Here is a 424-nt window from a genome sequence, read left to right as displayed (position 1 = left end):
CTAAGATGCATCTCTTTCAAAATTGGCTGTAAATTTTCAGCTTTACAGTTCAATTATTACAGTTATACAATATTGTATACAGTATAAACTCTATGAGACATAAATTAAATGACGTTTTAACCTTTAAAAAAGATCTCCATTTCATTATTAAAATACACAGTTTCATACAGAAAAATTCTTTTTCAATGCAATTGACATTGGATGTTTGCACATGCATTTCTAATCTTTAAATATCTGATTATTACTAGTCATAATTGATTGTACTTGGATCCTTGGCACCTGTGTATGTCTATAAAGTCATCAGGTAGATTTCAATCATAATGTTGATCACCTGTACTTATTAGCATGACGTAAATTTCCATACTTCCTCCTCAAATATAATATGTTTTAAAAAATTTGTTGATTTTTTTTTGTGTGTATATCA

Source organism: Nannospalax galili, unplaced genomic scaffold, assembly GCF_000622305.1.
Source record: "Nannospalax galili isolate Female #2095 unplaced genomic scaffold, S.galili_v1.0 scaffold1383, whole genome shotgun sequence".
Classification (NCBI taxonomy): domain Eukaryota; kingdom Metazoa; phylum Chordata; class Mammalia; order Rodentia; family Spalacidae; genus Nannospalax; species Nannospalax galili.
Note: the sequence above shows the minus strand (reverse complement) of the source record.